Genomic DNA, 21,953 nt, shown 5'->3' with positions numbered 1-21,953 from the left:
ACCCTATGCAAGTGCCATCATTGCCAGTCCCAGTCTCCGCCATAAGGTAAGTCTGTGAGAGTACAGAGCACTCAGTCTAGTTTTGCACGGCAGTAAGAGGGCAACCACATGTGAGTTTTGGCTGGTGTCTGTGGGGAGAGCTGGCATAGAGACAGCCCCCTGGGACTGCTGTGTTAGAATTTAATAAAAAAATTAAGGAGATGTTTGGGATGATGATCATGGTGCATAAGCTGGAATCGCTTCCCCTCCGGATGCTGCTAAATCATCTCTGACAGAAATGATTTATCCGTAAGGCTCCTGAAAACATTTCTGTTCCACGAATTCCTCATGTTTGCAAAGGACTTCATCTGACTGAGGGCAGATATTTCCAAAACATTACCATGTAAGATAAAACCCTCTAAAACCTTTTATCCCTTCTCAAGCCTCCTACCAATCACACCAACAGAATACTCTACTATACTGAACAATAAATAAATAAATATAGTGTATTTTTCCAGGCTTTGCCTGCAGCATTCCCCTAATACTATTTTGTTTATACAAAAATCTGAAGGCTTACCCATTGCCATATAAGGGAAAGTCTTCAATAATTTTTCAAGCTTTTTTCCTGATCAAAACACACATGCTTGGGGAGTGCAAGTGTAGTAGAAACAAAAGCATTTGGAAGTCCAGTTTCAAACACAGGCATCCTATCACTGAGTGAAGTTCTGTGTTGATTTTTAGCCTTGCGAGACCTTTATTATAAATGTTCTCTTGACTAATTAGAGCCTTGAGTTAGCTGTAAATGCTGTACAGTTGTGTAGAAATTTCCTGCAGAACTAAAGAAGATGTTATTTCTATAATTGTAGATGTGTCAGAAAAAAACAGACAGCCAGAGCAAGAACAGGCTGAACAAGAGAAACAAGTAATAGGATAAGAAGATTAAGGAGGAAAAAGTTTAACTGACACATCAGAAAAACAACAGCAACAAGCTCTAAAGCAAGGATCAAAGGATAAAGAAGAATCATGGATATGATGGAAAGAGAAGGCCAGGTCTGTGCTCACTGAGCTCTCAGCCTCCAGATTTAGTATGAGACTTTGTTAAAGTCTCCCAATTCTCCTATGTCCAGAAGGGATGAAGGGAAAGGGAGGGGAAAATTTACAAAGGAAAAATGAAAAAACAAACAGTTCTTACTCTGCTAGAACTAATGTTTCGGTGTCAAGTTAGACAAGTCACTTAAACTGAGAGTTTTACTGCTGGTTACTAATCATGCGTTCCCCATTTTTATGTTTAGCTTGAAACATGATTTGCAGAAGTGCTGAGTCCTCACAACTGCAGCTGGGAATTTTGCTTGTACTCAGGGAAATCATAGAATCATAGAATCATTAAGGTTAGAAGGGACCTTAAAGACCATAAAATTGCAACCCCCCTGCCATGAGCAGGGAACCCTACCACTAGATCAGGTTGCACAAAACCTCGTCCAGCCTGGCCTTAAAGACCTCCAGGGATGGGGCATCAACAACCTCCCTGGGCAACCCATTCCAGTTCCTCACCACCCTTATAGTGAATAATTTCTTCCTAATATCTAACCTAAATCTCCCCTCTCTCATTTTAAAACCATTACCCCTTGTTCTATCACTATCTTCTCTGATGAAAAGCCCCTCCCCAGCTTTCCTGTAGGCCCCTTTCAAGTACTGGAAGGCTGCTATAAGGTCTCCCTGGAGCCTTCTCTTCTCCAGGCTGAACAGCCCCAACTCCCTCAGCCTGTCTTCATAGCAGAGGTGCTCCAGCTGACTGATCATCTTCACAGCCCTTCTCTGGACCCTCTCCAACAGCTCCATGTCTTTCCTGTGATGAAGGCACCAGAACTGTACACAGTACTCCAGGTGGGGTCTCACCAGAGCAGAGCAGAGGGGCAGAATCCCCTCCCTGGCCCTGCTGGCCACACTTCTTTTGATGCAGCCCAGGATGCAGTTGCTCTCTGGGTGCTGAGCTCACACTGGTGGCTCGTGTCGAGCTTCTCATCTACTACCACCCCCAAGTCCTTCTCCTCAGGACTGCTCTCCAGCCATTCTCCCCCCAGCCTGTATTTGTGCTTGGGGTTGTGCTGACCCATGTGCAGGACCCTGCACTTGGCCTTGTTGAACTTCATGAGGTTGGCACTGGCCCACCTCTCCAGCCTGTCAAGGTCCCTCTGGATGGCGTTCCTTCCCTCTAGGGTGTCAGCCACACCACACAGCTTGGTATCATCAGCAAACTTGCTGAGGATACACTCAATCCCACTGTCCATGTCTCCAACAAAGATGTTAATCAATACTGGCCCCTGAAGAACACTGCTCGTCACCTGCCTCTACTTGGACATTGAGCCATTGACCACAACTCTCTGGGTGTGGCCATCCAGCCAATCTCTTATCCACCAAGTTGTCCATCTGTCAAATCCATGCCTTGTCAGTTTAGAGACCAGGATGTCATGTGGGACAATGTCAAATGCCTTGCACAAATCCAGGTAGATGACATCAGTTGCTCTGCCACCATCTCTGTAGCCTTGTTGTAGAAGGCCACCAGATTGGTCAGGCATGACTTGCTCTTAGTGGAGCCATGCTGGCTGTCACCAATCACCTTTTTATTTTCCATGTGCCTTAGCAGACTTTCCAGGAGGATCTGCTCCATGACCTTGCCAGGCACAAGTGAGATGAGACTGACCGGCCTGTACTTCCCTGGGTCTTCCTTTTCCCCCTTTTGAAAAATAGGGGCTATGTTCCCTTTTTCCAATCAGCAGGAACCTCACCAGACTGCCATGACTTCTCAAATGTGATGGACAGAGGCTTAGCAACTGCATCCACCAGCTCCCTCAGGACCCGTGGGTGAATCCCATCAGGTCCCAGAGATTTATGCACCTTCAGGTTCTTTCGATGGTCATGAACCTGCTCTACTACTACAGTGGGGGGTAATTCACTCTCCCAGTCCCTGCTTTCACCTGTTGTGACCTTTGTGTTGAGGCTGGAGCACTTGCCAGAGAAGACTGAAGCAAAGAAATCATTGAGGACCTCAGTCTTCTCAATATCCTGTGTTGCCACCTCACCTGTTCCCTTCAGGAGAGGGCCTACACTCTCTTTGGTTGTCCTTTTCTCCCCAACATACCTAGAGAAGCTTTTCTTATCATTCTTAACATCTCTGGCAAGAGTTAATTCTAGTAGGGATTTGGCTTTCCTAACCTGATCCCTAGCTGCTCAGATAACCTCTCTGTAATCCTCCCAGGATACCTGCCCTAGCTTCCACCCCCGTATGCATCCTTCTTCAGTTTAAGCTTTTCTAGGAGCTGCTTGCTCATCCACACCAGCCTCTTGGAGTTTCTACTTGACTTCCTCTTAGTTGGGATGCATCGCTCTTGGGCCTGGAGAAAGTGATCCTTAAATATCAGCCAGCTTTCATGGGCCCCTCTACCCTCCAGGATGTTATCCCAAGACACTCTCCTGAGCAGATTCCTGAAGAGGCTGAAATCTGCCCTTCTGAAGTCAAGGGTAGTAAGCTTGCTGTGAGCCCTCCTTGCTGCCCTAGAGATCTTGAACTCCACTATTTCATGGTCACTACAACCTAGGCTGCCCTTGAATTTAACATCCCTCACCAGCCCTTCCTCGTTGGTGAGGACAAGATCCAGCACAGCACCTCTCCTTGTTGGTTCCTCGATTACTTGGAGAAGGAAGTCATCTTCCTTGCACTATAGGAACCTCTTGGACTGTTTGAGTTTAGCAGAGTTGTTCTTCCAACAGAGGTCAGGGTGGTTGAAGTCTCCCATGAGCACCATGGCTTGTGAATGTGAAGCTGCTCTAATCTGTCTATATAGTGCCTTATCTATATTATCTTCCTGCTCATCTGGCAAAAGAGGTGGGACCTCACAGACAAAAAAAAACCAAACACATTATGGAATCCCATCTACCTCGGAAGATATCATACAAATAGGCCTATTTATTTTTTTTAATTTAACTCTGGCATTTCCTAGCAATAGTGGCTTTGAGTTTACAATTTCAGTTGTGATCTCCTGTACATTATGGAAAAATTAGCATCTCACTGCCATAAATTCCTGATTCCCATAAAAAGGTTTCAACATCATATATACCTTTTAGGGAATTTTCCAGCTGACAGAGAAATCAGAGTTAGTACATCAGTGGTCCTGTTACCCACATTTAGCCTCCATGCAACAAGTCAGGACTTTATCTGCTGATCCTCAAATAAAGCTTGGGTTTAAAAAGCATGAGCTAACTCAGCCCTAACAGGGTAGGTTGGAGGGGAAAGAGGAAAGATATTGCTTCATTCACGAGCTGTTTTGGGGTGAAAATTTTATGCTGAAAATTGTAAGGCTGATTTAGTTTCCTTAAGTCAACTACTATCAAAGTCAAAACATATAAGGAGACACAATTTAAGTGTTAATAATGTCTTGGGGAAGAGGTGAAAACAAATAGGAAGAAAAAAGAAGTGCAGATGAGAGAAAGAAGATAGGATATTTAACATTTTGTAAATGTAAACAAAAACACACAAAATCAAGTTATATGGTAAGTCCTTTGCTTGCTCAACATATTGCAGTGATTTAAAAACCAGAATGCCTAGATATAGATGAAACATTTGGAGATTACATATGCTATCACATAGGACATGTGGCATTATAAATCACTTACATACAGAGAATTAAAAGCCTGTGATTTTAAATGTTGCTATTGAAACAGAGTTAGTGGTAAGCTATGAAACTTGGGTGCCTCCATAGCACTATACAAACCTGTTTCCTTCTTCCACTTTCCCTATCTTTACCTCTCGTCCCTAAAATTAAAACAAACAAACAAACACACAAAATTAAAAATACAGGTTGCCTTCTGTTCACATGGAAGCATCATAGATGAATAAAGACAGTAATTTATTACTTCTGAAATGGCAGTAATCACCTGGTAAATATACTGAAGCATATTTGTCTTGTTAATCTCACTTGTATCTGACAACAGTAGTTTTGAAGATTCCCCAGGGCATAACAATTAAGTCTGCTAGAGCTTCAAACATGTACAAGGCAAAGTATGGCATATGGATCTGGGTGTCTGGGTCTTTCTACAGAACTTGATAGGAATCATGGATTTCCTATTTATTCTGTCAAGAAGAATTACGAGCTGCTCATCCTCTGGCTGGATGGTATCCACAAGAGGACTATAAACTCTCCATTTAGAAGGATGCATTTCTGTACTTTTAGTATTTATAGGTGCTATGACATCATAATGCTGGGAATCATAGTATTTATATGTTTTCTGCAAAGCTATCATTTACAGTAAAGCTATTAGAGAAAGTGAAGAACACTAGCTGGCCCATCAACAAGTGCTACATAAACACAAACAAGATACATAAGGTAAAAATATCCTGTGAACCTAATCTTAATCACATACCTGGAAATTAATTTTACTTTTGTCATAATATGCACATTTGAGGAAGAGGAACCCAGAACAATAGATATTAAACAAGAGGGAAAGCAAAAGGGAGAATACTTTACTAAAAATATACTAGTCTTCACCAGTCCTTCAGCTTTGTCCTCCAGTTTCCCCAGTGATATTCTTACCCTGTTCTGTGTGATAACTGATAGTCATTACAGCAGATGTGGGTCCACCCTACTCTTGCTCCATGCAAATGCCAGTAAAAAATGATTTGTTTTTCCATGCACGTAATACAGCAGTTGTCATACATGGCAATTTTGCATTATGTTGCATCTATTCAACAGGGATTGACAGTTAGCACAAGGGAATGAATAAAAAAAAATAATCCGCTTTTGTATAAAATCAAGTTTTAATGAAATTGTCATTAATATTTATGTTAACTGTCATCAAAACCTAAAGAGACATGTTAACATTAGAATCTGAGCAGCCTGGAATCACATTAGTCTCCAGTTTCAGAGAAAAGCTGTTTTAAATGCAAAGCTCTGATTTCTGTTCTAGCTTTGATTGTTTCTTTTGAAAGCATTCCTCCCCACATCCACCCTCATCTTCCTTCCAGATGTTCATGGAGCAAACATCAAGTGGTTTGGATAAATTAATGCATGCAGTTGTAAGGGCAAATTTACTTCTATTTGCTAAGAAGTTCTCTAGTCAGATTTCTGATGACAGAACAGCAAAATCTTGCCTCTGCACAATTCCCAGTTCTCTAGCTACTGATTTCCTAATATCTTTTTAGTGGCCAGGAGGCAGAAGAGCTTTGTGTTGGTTATTAGGAATGGATTCTAATAAGAAGCCTATTTTTAAATTATCATTATTATGGTCAGTGTATTATTGAAGGTTGCATTCTACGCAAGCTGAACAAGTCCATGGGTGTTGGAAGTGATCCCTTCTGATAAAGATGCTCAATATATGTGTACAAGAGCAAGATACAACAGGAACATGTAAAGGGAAGGAACCTCTGCCACCAGTACAGGCAGAACTTTTCCTTACTTCCGTAATACCCCGGTGGAAAGCTATGCAGCTTGAGTTCCAGCTGAAATATTTTCCTTGGTGTGTTTTGTTGGGGTTTTTTGGGGTTTCTGTTTGGTTTTTTTTTGGTTGGTTGGTTTTGCTTGTGTTTTTGTTTGTTTGGTTGTTGTTTTTTTGTTTGGTCGGTTGGTTTTCATGTTTTGGTTTTTTTTTGTTTGGTTTTGGTTTTTTATGTTTGTGGGTTTTGTTGTTGGTTTTATTCCCTTTCAACTTCTCTCATTCTTCCTACTTAGAAACTAGCCAAGCATTATAATAAACATGCATTTCTGTTTTGCAGCTAGCTACGCTTTGTGCTAAAGAACACAGTAGGGTACATAGGGTAACATAGGGCATCTGATCACCCTCACCACATGCTCCTTGAAAAAACCCACAAAACCAAACAAAAAACAAGCCAACAACAAAACCCAAAACTGAACAAACCTCAGAACAAAGCTAATTATCATTGCACTGGCAAACAATATATTTATCTCAAGAACCAGTATGTAGGTTCTCACACATTAGATTAAACCCTTATGGCTACAGAGAGAAGTAAATTTGTAGACAGTCCAGTAACATTTTTCTTTTTTAAAAAAAGCAAAGCAAAACAAAATAGAAAAAACCTACCAACAACCAAAAAAAAACACTGTGCCTGGCTATACTATTCCTTTGAATACCTTTTCTAAATCCTCTTTTTCAACTCTGTGGATGGAAGGGAGCAGGATCTGTCCTAATTAGCTAAGGGTCAATACCAGAAATGGAGCCACTGCTGTTCATCTGTGCCCCAGATGGCACATTCTACAAAAGGTAGCATCAGAGAAATTGTTGTGATTAATTAATAACTGCCTGGTGTGCTCTGTCCAAACCGAGCTGATCAATCATTACCAACCTCAAGTATGAGACTAAAAGTCCACAAGCAGATTAAAGACTAAATGGAGAGTAAGTCAGGTACGGACACTGCAGGGACAATTCAAACCAGGCTCCAACAGTTCCTTCTTTCCAGGCAGGCAGACACCAGGTTCCTTGCTAGCCAGGCAAGTGCCTGTTGCAGGAGGCACCAGCAGCATCTGCACTAAGTGGGTATCTGGAGTTCTGCATGCCACCAAGATTTCCAGATCATGAGCCTGAGTGTGGTCTCCCTCCTGAGAGAAGCCAGAGGGATGGCTGCAGGAAGCAGGCTTGGTATCTGACATAGGGTGAGAGTCTGCTCCCACCGCTTAAATCTCATTACTGCCTCACCACCAGTTGGACCTGTCTTGGGGGATTATGAGGCTGCTGGACATTACTAGAGGTTATAAAGGCAGAAACACATTTTCCAGTGCAGAAAACTGTCTGGCAGTACACAACCAAACACACAGATGGCTTTGGTGATGCTACCAGTAGTAAGGGACCTACGAATTATTTTAGTCAGTGGAAATGCTGTTTGACCTTTCCTGAACAAAGGTAACTTTGCAGTGGAAATGCATTTGTCAAAACCAGATTCCTTCCCTCAGATACCAACTATATCAGCAAAACAATGATGAACTGCCCCAAGAGGCATTTTTTCGAAACTGATCTATCAAAATTATCTTACAGTCATTTTTAGGCATCCAAGAGAAGGTTATAATTTTTCATGGAAGGCATTTTCAAAATATTAGGGACACATATTTAGGCAGAAATGGGTACATGTGAACCCTCTATTAAACTAGTCCTTTGGGGAATCCTAGATCACAGGCCTTGGGTTGTTTGTTGGCAGGCCTGTTTAAAGTAACAGCTGAAAAACGCCTAACAATATGGCTCAGTTTTATTAGAACCTCAGAAATTATTTGAGAGAACAACAGGAAACCAGTGTTACAGAAAAAACAGAAGGAAAAGACGAAAATTCAGTCCTCCATCTGTAAAAAATCCCAACCAATGTCTAAAAGGAATTTAAAACTGAGATCTGTACAAATCCCATGGCGCATGAAGGGGATGCTCCCTATTGACTGTTCAGTGTCTCTCCTAATGCAAGAGCTAGGTAACAGCAAGCAAAGGTGCTCAGGCCTGCGGGCACCTAAAATGTGTGGTTTCACTGTGACACACCGTGCCCTGGGACACTGGGATGCATTAAAATCTCTACATTGCCTCAAGAGGAAACTGGACAAGATCAGGGAAGAAAAAATCCATTAAAGGCTGTTAAATACATGGAAACTACCCTCTGGCTCAGGAATTCCTTAGCCTGAGGCTCAGGGGGATTATCACATGCCTACTTGTTTCCTATATTCTTCCTTAAGCACCACCTTCAGCTCCTGCAAGACAGCATGCTGCACCAAATAGACCTTGATTCGGCACATGTAATGGAATCACTGAAAAAAACACAAACCAAACAAAAAACCCAACAAATGTCAGAGTAAGTTTAAAGAGTTGCTTATGGTCTTTTAATAGAAATCTTAACATAAAATTCACATTCAGTTCTGAATTTCTTGGAGTTTTAGACAAACCAATGGATGAACCAAAAAAAGAAGGTGAGAGCTTTTCTTTTTTACCCTCAAGTTTGGTTTCCTTGTTAACATATGAAGAATAAGGTTTCATTTAAAGTATTCATCTCATAGTGCCAAATAAAACACAAGTATGCCACCTCCGTGCCTGAATCATTTACATTTGTATTACTATGCTAGTTTTAGTTAGAGACATGAGAAATGGTAGGAGAAATAAAAAGTGGGATAGACCTTCCTGAAGTGAACAGACATCGAACTACATGCTGTTTTCTCCCTGATGAGGCAAAGAAAAGAGAAAAAAGTGTAGAAAAAACAGATTACTTTTTTTTTGTGGTATAGGATATGACATATGTGTTATAAGAATTTGCAAATTATTTTTTTTCTTGATATGGCAAATTCTTTTCTAGTTCTATATTTGTTCTTGAATTTTTTTATTCAATAGCCACAGAGTATATTGAGTCCTTGAAGAAAAAAAAAAAGGTGACAAAAAAAAACCCTTTATAAGCATATACAGAGGCCCACATCCAACCATTTATAAACCAAGTATTAGGCATTCAATTACAGTAGTTGAAAGGTAAGTCCATTAATTCATGTGAGTTGGAGTTTACAGGAGCCAGAGGGTTTTGCGCTAATTTCATTCCTCTAAATCAGATTCTAATATACTCTGTTCATTTTTTGAAGTAAGTTTTGAAAATTACAAAGCAACACAAGCGTACATTGATTTCACTTCCCTATTCTCAGGGGCTACACCTACTCACAGCTCTATGTTTGTGGGGATTTCCCTCTAGAAAGTGCTAGAGATCTAATTCTTTTTTGCACTCTTTTGTTTGTTTGTTTGTTTCCTGTCAGTTGGGATTTAGACATATCCCACTTCTATTTTTATTTCTTCTCCCTTCCACTGTCTTACTACTGAGTTGAGTGGGTTGAACTAACATCTTTCATAAATCAAGAGGAAAACCACTGCAGCTGAGGCAGCAATAAAGCAAGTTCCACTACTGCTCTCGTCAGCCTGTTCAGTCACTCACCAGAGCAGCTGGATGTGGAATGAAAATCCCATACCTCTGCCCTCACTACTGACCTGGATCAGAGGAGAAGTAGCTTTTTCTAGCACTGGTTGCCAGTTTACTAGAAAGCAGAAATAGATCCTTCATTTTATATCCCTTAGCACCACAGAGTAATAAAGGGGTGAAAAAGCTTTGAGGCAACATTTATCCTGGCTGGCCTTGATCTAATGACCTGTAGGTGAAAAGCTCTATGTATCCTATTACCATTTATTTGAGTCATCCCAACCCTTTGTTTCCCATCTTTATTAAAAGACCTGAAGATTAATGCAAGGAACAAATGGCAGAGAGATAAATCTTGGTCTGTGTTACATGTCAGAAGTTGTGTGTCACAAGTTTAAATCAGTGGAAGAGGTGCTTTGGTGTGGCGGGGTTGTTTTTTTTTTGTTTGTTTTGGGCTTCTTGGTGGGTTTTGGTGTTTTTTTTTACATACCACAAAAATCACCATAAAATCTGATAGAGCTAATAGGTGTCTAGCTTGAGGCTTCCATAACTTTGAAGCAATTGTAGGTAAAGTTATTGTTCAGAGTTCAAGTTTTACAACATTAAGTGGCTTTAGTATCTTTTCAATTTCAAAGCAGATGTGTAACTCAGTTCCTCCAGGAACACAACACAATTAGTCATCTGCAGACATTACAGAACAATTAGGTTTTTTTCCTAACAAAATTAAAATCCTCTCATTATCTCTATAATACTTGTAGCTTTTCTTGCTTTTAAATTTAAAGAAGGTGAATGCGTGCATTTTATCTACCTGGCTTTCTATCTATCAAATTTGGACTATTGTTTCAAATGAGCAATCACCCTTTACTTTCTACTATTATCAAGGCTGTCATTTAGTGAAGATTTTATTTTCCTTTATTTTTAGGTGTTTGTGTGGTCTTGCTAAACTGAAAGACAGGACTGACTTGCTTTTGACTGTTCTGGGCAAATCTGTGCTGACTCAAATAATTTATAATCTAAAAATGTATTTTCTCTGCCCTGCTTTCATTTGGAAGTTGATTTTGCTCCTCACACACAAGAATTCAGGGCATTCAAAACAGTAAGAAATAAAAAATATCCTGAAATGAGTGCTGACCCTGTTCTTGCCCCACTAGTTAATTTTCTGCAACGTTAAATGTTGGCACCTGCAGCACCACTTTCTTAAGTAACTACTCAGTTTGCAGCTGGCTCTTCCACTACTTTTACTGAGAATTTATGCTTAGATAAGCATACAAAAATCCCTGAAGTATTTAGATAAGTTGTCAAGACTTTATATTAAGTAAACATCATGTAAAGTGATGAGAGGAAAAAAATACACATTTTTTAAACACTTAATCAAGGAATAGCTGCTTTTAAAAGCATGATCCATAGCTGTATACATTGGCACAAACATTCTTGCTTGCTGTCTCTTTACAATGCTAACACATACTCATTTAATGTTTTCCCTTTTCATTTGGGAACTCTCTCATTGCACATCCCCTAGATAACTTCAAGCAGCTCAGGAGTTAGCCTGGAGGGAGCAGAGATGAAGGCACCAAACCCTCTTAACTGTAAATAACTGATCTAGGCTAAATGCTGGTTCTTTTTAGGTTTAGGCTAGTAGGAGGCAAAAACATTATTTTCCATTTTGGTAAACTTGGAGTGCCTGGCACTTTTTTGCCATCTCCCAAATCACTAATTCTCACAGCACATGACTACCCCCTAACTAGTTCTAAGACACCACTTAAAAAATGGGATGAAGACTGCAGCTGAGATCTGTTGTTGTCTGGAACAGGAAGACTCCTTACAATCATGACTAAAACTGATGTAGGCTTAGGCCAGAGCTTTCTCGAGGTCCAAGACTTTCCCCTTAAGAAGTTCAAGGTGATGTTGCATGCATAACTAAAGCAGACCAACCCTCTGAACTCAAGAGGACAGGTCAAATGACAGGACCAAAACACCCACCAAAAAGAAAATTAAAACCCAAAAAAACCCCAAACAAACAAACAAAAAACCCATGATGTAGTCATATTTTTGAGTGTTCTAAGAGGACAAGAGCTTCCTCTAACAGAAAGCCTCAGCTGAAACCAATGGTACCTACTCTGATAAAAGTACGGATGACATCTGCCTGGTGAAAATATTAAGAATGCTGGAAGGTGCATTTGTCAAGAAAGCTATTTGTTTTTTAATTATTCACTTAATTCCTCAGTTAATAAATTCCAAGAATCTGTCTATTACATCCAGGCTATGATCTTTCAAACTGTGTTTAATTGTCATTACAAAAGATTAAATTCTTTCATTTTGAAGCTGAGACAGAAATAATTTTAAGAAAAATAATTAAAAAGAAACCAACAATGACAACAAAAAACCCCAAATCCAACAAACACCACCAAAAGCCTATAGCTCCCAGAACAGACAGAAATTTAATATGGATTAATACAATTAATGGTGGGCTTGTTTTTGTTGCTCCTTTACACAGAATTCCTCAATTGTCAGCGTTAAGATAAGCCTGTGGCTATAAATAAATAAATAAATGTTGCTTTATCTGTGTTATAAATATACTGTCCCTCTTGCATATGAGCAATTTATAGACAAAACCAGTACAATGTACAAAGAAGGCAGGGCATGGACCAAGGCTCTTTTCCCCTTGGACTCAGGGCAGATCACTGGCATTCAAGTCCCATTCATTCCTCACTGCATTCAAACAAAGCCACTGCAAACTCCATCCTAAGTGTCATCACCTTTTTCTGCCCTATTCCACCATGAACAAAATAGTACTTTACTGATCTTCCTAAGAACACACGCAGGTTTTTACCTACAATTTTCAAAATGTCACTCCACATACAGTCTTTCTGTTGCAAACACTCCACTTTTCAGATCCTCCGACAGAAACCCGAAATAGTCTGTCAGATCAGTATGTAAACCATGTTTCTCTGTAAGGACTCAAAGAGAATTTATATTCATAGTGTATGCATGTATCTACCCTCTGTGGGACATTGCCAGCTGAGCTAGGGTTTCTTCACCATCTAATCCGAGCACATCAAAGGATCTTAGCAGCCCTGGAATGAATAACTACAGGCTTTCATAACATAATTTATACACATATCTAATGTGGTGAGCCAAAGACATCTGCAGTCCTGTGAAGCAATTCATGTTTCAGAACTGTAGTCCTGCAAGTTCAGCACAGCTCATGAGGCTTCACAGTGATAAAACCAACTCACAGTACTCTTTTCCTCTATGGGACACAAGGTGTCATTAGTGAGACTGTCACGGAGCTATTCCACAGTAATGCTATTGGCTATGCCACTTCCAGGTATCTTGCGAAGCAATCCAGCCAAAGAGCTTTCACACCAGCTTCATGCACGGCAGCATTTGGGATGTATTCTACCACTACTGGAGATTTTTGTTTGATCTGTACCTGTCAGCATTCAGGGAACACCAACTTCCCTAGCATTTGGGCACCTCCACATGTCCCCATAAATTCACGTGTACAGATGGAGTTACATGGCCTTACTTTGCAAACTTGTATTTTTTAAGTATTTTGATCTCAGATCAAAGCATGCAAATTTTAGGCTTCAAAAAGCAACTGTGTATCAGTTTGTCCTTTTGCTCAAACACTCTAAGTTGCTCCTCATACAGGGAGCATTTTCCAATTCAACAGGCAATAACCTTTTCCTAACCTAAAATCCCCCATAAGCCATCCCTTGTATACAAACTGGCAAAGAGAGTTTTACCTGAATAACTGAAATAAAAGTAATAATATAAAAAAAGCAGTATGACTTTAATGCAACTCAACCTAGAAATTCAGAAAGGCCAAACTCTTGTCATATCAGTGTATTACAGTAAATATAGCCCTCTCACTTCTCATCCCGCAAGTAGTTTTTTGGGCTCACATGAACCAAGATGTTTAATTAGATACCAAGTTCCTGGAGGCAGACATTTTTTGCCTGTAGCTATGAATTTTCTAGTGTGGCTTTTGGCCACGGTGAAGATATCTTCCAAAAGAGCTTTGCATAAATAATCTGAATCCAATTTTCCTCTCTGTTTATGAACCAGAGTAAGTCTCCAGATCCTTAAGAGATTTCAGTAGGATGGGCATACAGCCTACTAGATGTCCACTGTGATTTTTATTTTGAAATGTCACAATGGCAACATCTGACTGCAGAGGTTTTTGTATGATAGTCAATGCTTTTACTCTGTACTTATTCCGGTGCTGTAGAGGAGTCTTCCTTTGGACATCCGGATTCAGAGGAAACAGAAAACCAGGTCCTTGGCAAGCAAACTATTATTTTTGGTATTTAGTGGAAGTACCCAGGGAATATCTGCAAAACAGTTGCCAGAAAGGACACTTGGGTGGTAAAATCATATAAATAATTGTATTTCTCAGGTGTAATTATTTCACACCTGTGAGCAAAGACATCAGAATATTTTTTTTCCATGAAGGCAACCTTATCCAAAGTTTTATTTCCTTTATAGACAAAAAAAAGAAAAAATGTTATTCTAATATGATGTTCTCAAACAGAAACTTGTTAAGCCAAACCAAACTGTGTGTCTCTGCATAGCTCATGTACCATAGAGTAACTACAATTTAAGGGCCTCCCTCTCTCCTCCCAGTCTCTGGGTTGGGCTACATCCTTACAACAACCAGATCCCCCTTCTACTTTTAGCTGGTCACAAGTCTTACAGGCTCCAGCTATAGACTTCTTCAAGGAAACGTAAGTAGGAGGCTGTAAAGCATTTGCACCTGGGACACAGTAGCTGATATCTAATTCTTCTTCCACCACCAAAGAAACAAAAAAAAAAAAACACACATCCTCTCTGGAGGCTTTGTGAAAAAGTGCTATTCGCTAGCTCTTCCCTTCCCATTCCAGGATGGAAATGATTGTCAACAAGCTTCAATCCTACAAAATGGGCATTGCTCTTTTTTGTAACTCATGGCTAATGATTATTATGTTCAATTTTAAAGAAAATATGGAAGAAAGCTGCCCTCTGGGGGAGGATTTAACTGCTGAAATGTTGGACTTTTGAAGAAATCCCCTTTTAAATTAGTGAATCTCTACCAAGCACTTCTTCAGCTCCTAGGGGAAAATGCTACAATGAAACATTCACTTTGACTTGTATCTCTCAAGTAAAGGTAACCCACTGATTTTGGACATTACTTACATGAGGCATGAGAATGACATGCCAAAGAACTAGCTAGCTGGTTTTCTCTCCAAAGTCCATCCTCAATGATTCTGATATTTACCAACGCTTCATTTAACCTCTAACATTCAGCTAGTTCTGTACTCCATGCAATGTAAATCGGACTTGGGGAATACTGCAGAAAGGCAGTACATCATCTTTATACCTGCTGACATGGTAAGCTTTGATCTATAGATCTGCCTTAGGCTAGGATCAGAAAGAAGAGAGCAAAGCCAGAGCCTTTAGTTTCACTGGGGTCTATTTATTTGAGCTATAGGGATACACTGATTCACTCTATTAGCCACATCTTTCCATCTGTCTGCAGTGCCAGTTGGAGAGAAATGAGGAAGTAAAAAAAAAAATTATTATTTTTTTTTTTGGCCAAGCATCATTAACACCCATCACTTGAAAAAAATCCTTAGAATAAAAATAAAATATAAGACAGAAATCAAGAACAGCTGAAGCTGGATTTACAGCTGAAAGAAAAATGAGAATGTGCTATTCAGGTAAAGTGCTGACCACCTACTCAACTCTGCAAGTGCGCATTCTCTGTGTATTTCCAACAGGCACTACGGAATTGAGAGTTCTTCACAAACAGGAATCCCCATTGGCATCTGCCTATAGTCCCTTTCTGTCACAAACTGTACATTCATATATTGCTTTGCAGACTCCCTTTGAACAAATTGTGCTGAGCACCTGAGAATTGTGCTATAATATCTAGTTAAAGTGATAACTTCAGTCATGGTCCTGGTTCTTTTCAAAGAGAGTTCCAAAGCTCTTTTATCCTGATGTTATTTACAATGTCATTGTTGCAAATTAGTTGTTGTAAGTTGTCAGATAAAATTTCCCCATTCAACAAAGTGTCTTACACTAGCATCTATCCATTAGAGTTTGCACAGCAAGTGGGTGGAAGACAAAGATAAATTAACTTAGGCAATAAAACTTAAGTGAAACCCACCCAACACAGAAACAACTGTACTACTGGAAGCCATGTGTTTCAGCTGTAAATTTCTCCCAGTGCCTATGCAGACAGGTTTACTGGGAAAACAAACAAGCAAACAAACAACAACAGAACCCCTCAATACCCCTAAGTAGATTTTTTATGGATTTTAGTTGATACATGAGAACTAGTTTCATTATAATTTTTCACTTCAATTTCTGCTTCCAAATCCCTTAAGCCCATTTTCAAACTCTGCTGAGTTGCTACAGTTGTTTATTCTTTCACCAAACAACATATATATAAGGCTGCAATGCCCAACAACTGATGAAGTGTTTGCAAACTTAATCTCTGTTTTCTTAAATGTAGGCATTGCTATGACAACGTACTACTACCATATCATAGCTCCAGCAATGCCAGCTGCGGGAAACATTATTCATCTATCTCTACGTTACTTTCCTCTATATTCTGCCATCAGATTTCCAATTTCCTGTCTTACTTATTTTGAATCCCTGTGAATGCAATTCAACTGGTCTTGCAATTTTCCCAGGTCTAATGTATTATAACCCTTACTTTACTCCCTCGCAGAAGAAATGCCTGTCATAGTCTCTAGCATGGGATCTTCAGGTGTGCTTCTGAACAAATGTCACTGTAAACAACCCATTTCAGCTTTTAGCAAAATTAACCTCATCCTTTATTAAGCCCATTCAGGTTTTCCAATAACCTAACTGACCCTTGGCTTGACTGCGTATTCCTTGTATTTACTTTTTTTTATATTCCATATTATTAAGCTGGTTCCTCATGTATCATTTCCTACTTTTCTTTCCTGGAGTTTCTGTATTTCACTGAAGTTTTCCTGACATATATTTTCATTAATTTTCTCCTTCAACATCTTACACTTCAAATAAGCCAAGTCTTCTTTATACTTCAAATACACTTCATTTGTTTTGTTTTATCAGTTAATTAAAAAAAGACAAAATCCCTTTCTTCATCTCAGTGTGTTTTTCCCACCTTTTTCACTAGTCTCTCATGCAGTGGATCGAGTACAGACACAACGTGTTTAGTTGAAAAAATATTCCTTTGAAAACCAAAGGCCACAACTAAGTTGAAAGGGCTTTGGAGAAAAAAAAATTATTTGAAGGTCCACCAGAGGCAATGGGCTAACATTAAATATTTTATAAAAAATCAAGCAATAATCAAGGACACCAAAATGAACATGAAGGATGTCCAGGAAGGCTCAAAAAGATGGGGAAAGTAACATCCTGAGAACAAGGAATTCAGGTTGCCAGCTTCACAGAAGACATTTCTGCTGGCTGAATACCTGTTACCAACTTAAAGGTGATTATAAAAAACAAAAATAAGAGATATTCACAAAACCATACCCTACCAAATCACAAGGCAAACCACCAAAAGTTTGTTGTTGTTGTTTTTTTTAACTATTAAATTAATATTCAATGGGTAACATGGACTATCTGCTAGAATTTCAGTCTCTAGCCCACAGGTCAGCCTGCATTCCCATCCTGGTTTTTGTATAGAGCACAATGGCAAACTAATACAATTTTATTGCATGGTGTGGACATCTGCATGTAGGACATCAAACAGCCATTAAGGAGAAAAATAAGGCTCATTTCTTATTAAAATCTTCTGAACTACAGTGAGAGAAATTTATTAATTCGACACCATGTTAGCAATCCCCCTGCATCGTATCCAGTTCTAATATTTTATTAGCCTATATAAAACCTGGGATTAATCTGTTCCAAATATCCACTTACTGTTATAATTGAACCAAATATTTTATTAGTATTTTAAGCCTAGATTCTTACTACTCTTACTATTTTGCAAATAAATAATGTATTTAAATTGTTTTATGCCCTGAGCAATACCACTACATAACTTTTATGAGCAACATGCATTCCTAATTGCACTCTTTCCATCCTCGCTTCACAACATGGTGTTATTTATATGCTGGTTCTGGTCCACTAGTCAATGTACATCAGGTATTTCAGGCCACAGAGGATAAGTCTGTTATAACTGATAAAGAACCCTGCTCTTTAGCCAATCTGTATGTTTTGGTTTTTTTTCTTTTTTCCTTGTAGATCCCCTATGACAGTATAAAATAAAACAAATTTTAAAAAAATGTATTTAAAAGACCACCTACAAGTACAGCTTTGATTTCAGCTGCCAAAGCACTACCAGTGACTCCAGACAGGGTACAGAAGAACTTGCATCTACCTGAGTCCTCATATTCAAATCAGACCAATTACATTTTGAATTCTTCAACTTTTGACATGCCACCTTCATAAGTATATCCATTTCAGGTATAAGAGAATCTCATGCCAGTCCACTATCAACCTTTTATAGGCTAGACTCTTTTATCATTCTGCCAACAGCTTGCATATCCCAAAGCATACATATCAGAGAGCTTGTGCTGTTAGCAGCTCTTAGGTCTTCCCAAAAACTTCTGCTTTGATTTTCTTCTGATTTTGGAAAAACAAGCACCTTCCTGTTGCAAATGGTTTAAGCAAATCCTTAGAAGATATTGTGTCGGACCCTTTGCAAAACCCAGGTTGCACGTAGTTTGGGTTATCTTCTCCCTCCAGTTATCTAATCTCTTCTTTCCATACCATATGCGAAAGATATCTGTAAGGATCAAAGGAAAAGCAAAGAAGGGGCAGCAGGGAAAATAATCTAAGCGTGGTGTATAGTATTTGCAGCACAGGGCTTCAACCTGCACAGACCTGTCTCCACTGGACTTGTTTGCACTCCATGTCATGTGACAACAGACAAGAAAAGAAAAAAATCATGCTGTACTAAAGTTTTAACCTGTACCTGCTGGGCTGGAAATTCCAACAACATAGCGCAGGTTTGACAACAATGTCTGAAGCCACACTACTTCTTAAAGCTGTTTTAATATCCACTTTGTTAAAGCACCATCAGCCTATTGTAATGTCATCTTTATTTTAAGCAGAGTTTTAGAGAGGTGGTAAAGTGCATTACTTTGAGACTCCAGTCAACAGAAAGGCAGACTGAAAGGAGGCCCTCAGACAGGCAAGATGAATACATGGTTGTAAAAACTATCAAGGCATTAACCAGCAATGATCTAGGATCATTCCGAATGTATTTAACTTATTTCTGATGAGAGTAGGTCGGGAAAACAATGATACCATTTACTTACCTGTACAAGAGTGCCTAGTAAAGACATGATGAATATAGCTAGCTTAGCAGAGACACTTATGACTCTACTGCATTAATACGCCTGGAAACTCATTTACTAAATGTATTTGGTATAGCATATATCTTCCCATAACATTTTCAATTCCTTATTTGATCAAAAAAAAAGAAGAAAAGGAGGAAGGGGTGGTTACAGAGCAAGAAAAAAAGGAAATGGACTGTATATGTTATTCGATCTGCAGAGGAGGGAAGAGGTAAATTCTTGTTTTCTTTCTGGCACAATGTTTTATTGTAGAACAAAAGCTCAATACAGACATCAAGATCTCTCACTGAAATGGGTCAACACTGTTCATGAGAACTGCTAAATCAGAAAGAAAATATGATAGTGTAAAAGGAGATTAAAGTAGGAGTCCAATTCGAGTTAAACAGTAATTATCTTACCTGGACAGGATCAGAAGGATGAGCTCACTGTATGATGACATCTTACTGTACTAGATGATAAAACTGTAGACTGCATTTCTTGGAGGGAAGAGATTAATGTGTAGTTATACCTTTTCCAGTTATAGTCACCTAAAACATAGAAAACAGCATCTCAAAAACGATGACTGGATTTCAATGAAGAAAAAATCGTCAAAACAAGCAGCAAGTAATTCAAGGCTTCTTCTTAAAAGATCATCTTTCTAATTAGCTGTTAACTTTTGTTTTGTTCACAGAAGCCATTAGGACTGACATGATTGTGCAAACAGGCATTAGTATAACATTTTTACTGGAATAAACCAGCTCATGATATTTCTGGCACATCAGAGCTCTGACACAGACTCAGTGTATCAATACGAGTCACTCATTCTTCAGACTTCAGTGCACACCATGAAATTCGGAGTGACTTTTTAATATATAAATAGTAATAAGTGAAGCATATTTGTGCAGTGTTGTCTGGAGCACTGTTTGAGCTTCACACATCCAGAGTGAATTGTTCAATTGGTAACAGTCTTTCCTGGAAGACAATATGAGAACTAGGAAAAGTACTAAGCTAGATTCATGAGCTTTGAATAGGACATCAGTAGCAGTGACTTCAGTAGAATTACAAATACCCTAAAATTGTACACATGTTAATTACTTTATGAACTGGACACTGTACATAGTATTTTCCAATCTGCTGTTTTACAAATCATCCTTTCAAAATATTAAGCATTCCCAATACATTTATTCTTTGTCCTGCTGTTTTCACTAGCGGGTTAACTTGGTCAATCAAAAGTTTCAGCTTGATGTGCTTCTTGCTGCAACAGCATTCCCACCCAAGGCAGCAAGAATGCTCTCTGGGACAAAGGCTTCACATCAAATAAGCACAGCACATGCTATAGTCAAAACAGCATCAGTGATGCTTTGCTTTCTACCTGTTTTGCTTTCATCTGTTATCATGTCCCTGATACCCAACTGAATGGACAGTGTGTATTCAAAGCAGGGTTTGCTATGGATTAATATGTTCCTGAATATGCAATGTGTGCTCTTTTACTGCTGGGTCCTTTATTAAACTACCTGAATATTAGTGGCCCGAAATTGATATGATTAAGGTTTAATGAACTACTGATTAGCACTAATGAACACAACTGAATACACATTTTATTAAATGATTTGTCTCTTTTCAAATGAAAGTAATGTTGGGCCTATTAATAAAAATTATTTAGGCCATTTCTGAGCAACTGTTCCACTCCTTGGAGAAAAGGAAGAGAAATCAGCCAGTCTGCCATCTGATTAGTTTTAGCAGGTCTAACACATCAATGGCCAGGGTTCACAGACTGTATTTTCTAGGCTTAGTAAGGTCACAGGAATAAATTAATTAAGTTTCTATGAGTGCCTTTCAACAGGAGAGATATGACCTTATGACACAGCAGAATCTAAAATTATACAGCATACAAGAAAGGAGAGGACTACTAGTTTTAAGTAATACAGTAGGTGGGATTGTGAGAAAGATAACATGCTCACAGAAAAAACCCAAAACCAAAAAAAAAAAAAAATCCACCACCGCCACACACAAACATGACTGGAAAGATATTATTTAATATTATTGCATTGTAGTATTATTTTCTACACTTTCTAGTTGAAAGCATTTTGGAAGCCATGTGTACCAACATCTATCCATCTACCACAATGTACTGCACTAGTTTACATACAAGTCTGAAGGCTTAAAGATGGAAATGGTATCCCACACACTCTACAGAAAGATTGAGGAAGTCTTAATGAACAACTGTTCCCATTATGTGAGATTAAGATGGAGTTAATTGTCTTACAGTACAAAGTCATAAAACACCCATAAATACTGTTGGATCTATGATGACAAGTGATCATTTTTGGCTTCTATTTTAGAAACCTATGTCCCACAGTATCCAAAATGACATGTTGGGTTGTTAAAATATCACTCCAATTAACAAGCAAGGTTGCTACCAAGTAGTTGTCCACTTCCTATGTTAACCTGCTTGCCCCCAGGAGGATTTCTTTCCAATTACTCAATCAGATATGAAGCAAGAAGGAATGACAAGAACACAGCCTGGGGCACTGTTCCTTGGACTGCATTATCTGCTAACAGGTAACAGAAATAGACACTGCACCTCCAAACACTGAAAAATTTACTCATTCTCTTTCTATTATCTATCATAAACACTAATATTTGCATCCAAGTGGCACAGCAATCCTGGAGTAAAATCAATACATTTCTACGCAAGTCCCTATCTCCAATATGCACTATAT

Source organism: Apus apus, chromosome 1 (assembly GCF_020740795.1).
Source record: "Apus apus isolate bApuApu2 chromosome 1, bApuApu2.pri.cur, whole genome shotgun sequence".
NCBI classification, from domain to species: domain Eukaryota; kingdom Metazoa; phylum Chordata; class Aves; order Apodiformes; family Apodidae; genus Apus; species Apus apus.
This window is presented reverse-complemented; position numbering follows the sequence as displayed.